Source organism: Furipterus horrens, unplaced genomic scaffold (genome assembly GCF_987537825.1).
Source record: "Furipterus horrens unplaced genomic scaffold, mFurHor1.1.pri manual_scaffold_1, whole genome shotgun sequence".
Lineage (NCBI taxonomy): Eukaryota > Metazoa > Chordata > Mammalia > Chiroptera > Furipteridae > Furipterus > Furipterus horrens.
This window is the reverse complement of record NW_028327171.1, coordinates 119389847-119391729: the sequence shown is the minus strand read 5'-3', so window position 1 is coordinate 119391729 and position 1883 is coordinate 119389847.

Here is a 1883-nt window from a genome sequence, read left to right as displayed (position 1 = left end):
CCAAGAGCATCTTGTACAGCAAACGGGACCTGTTACAGAACTTTCTTTGTTCAGAGACCCACTGAAAACTATTAGCTTTTGGGATCACTCAGTAAATGAACTAGACTAACACACCCAAATGAGGAGTATGTTGTCTCCAAAATTCAAGGAGGCTTCACTAGGTGTGATACCACTTTTTTGGTAATAGGAGTACCAGGACAAGCCATGTGTCTCTTCACATTAGAAGGGCTGGCTCACCATGCCCTAGATCACTGGATCCCTACAATATTTACTGAAATGGAAAGGCTCTGAGTTTTTGTGGGATTTCTCACTCCTTGGCACATATTTTACCAGTGTGTCTAAGATTTTTTGCTACTTCTTGACCACTGGATCCAATCAGCACCATGTCATCAATGTAATGGATCAGTATGATTTCCCAAGGGAGACAAAAGTGATCAAGCACTCTGTGAACAAAATAGTGTAGAGCTGGGGAGTTGCTATACCTCTGAGATAGAATAGTGAAGGTGCCTTGTTGGCCTTACCCACTGAAAGTGAACTGTTTCTGGCAGTCTTCATTAACAGGGATGGAGAAAAAGCATTCAAGGTCAATAGCTGAACATCAGGCACCAATGGTGTGTTAATTTGTTCAAGAATTGAAACCATGTCTGATACAGAGACTATAGTGGAGTCATCATGTGGTTAGATTGTGATAATCCCCTGCCATTCTCCAAGACCAATCTGTCTTCTGCACAGGCCACACAGGAAAGTTGAAAGCAGATGTGATGGGAATCAGCACCCCTGCATCCTTTAAGTCAATGGTGGCACTAACCTCTGCAATCCCTCCAGGAATGCAGTGTTTTCTTAGATAAAATCATTTATAATGACTTCCATTTGGCCTTTTGTACCATAATAACTCTTACTCCACAAGTCAGAGCACCAGTGTGGGGATTCTGTCACTTCCTGAGTACACTTATTTCAGCCATGCATTCTGGAAATGGGGAGATAACCACAGAATGGGTATGGGGACCCACTGTGAGATGGACATGAGCTGAAAATGCATGAATCACCTGATCTATTCTGCTGAGCCACAGTGACATTTTGGGCTTCCTGGACTTAGTGTCAGGTCATAGCCAGTATCCAGTAATTCCCCCCATATCTGATTCTTTCACTTCCCCAGTTCATAGTCACCCTGGAAAATGGCCATAGGTTTCTTTGAGGGAAGCAGAAGGAAAAATTAATAGCATAAAATTTGGCAGTAAAGTGAAATCTTTCCTGAAGGGGAACTGGCTTTCTCTTCATTCAAAGGGTTCTGGCTTGAGACTTGGCTTGTCTGAGAATTGGTTGGTGTAAGGACTTTCTGTTTTGGTCATTTGTCAGGCTTTGTTTTCTATACCTAGAGTTTTGTACTCCACAGATCAAGTCAGAATTCAGAAGGTTCTTCATCTGCTCCTTTTTTAGGGACAAAATGATCAACTAGACATTGATCAACATCATAGGTCTTTGTGAGTCAGACTCTTCTGATCACTACTCTGGCTCAGGTGTCGTTTGACACCTGAGGTTGCCCACAGTCTGGCTCTTACCTTCCTTTCCCCGCCTCAGCTCTCTTCTCTCAGTGTCTTGAGCTCTGGGCTCCAAAAACACTGAAGTGTACACGCCCTACCCTCTTCACCAGCCAGGCCTTCCTCACATTTAGCTCTCATTGGTACTGTTCCCTTTGGACACCACCTCTACGATTCCACTGTGATTCCCAGAACTCCCCTACATTTTGCTGTCTTTACACTTCATCCCAGTGTTTGTGGCTTGCCTGTTAACTTGTCTCTTCCTCAAGAGTCAGTGAATTTATTGAGGAGAGGATTGTTGTGTGGCCCATCTTTGCATCCCTAGTGCAGGGCTTAGCACTTAGC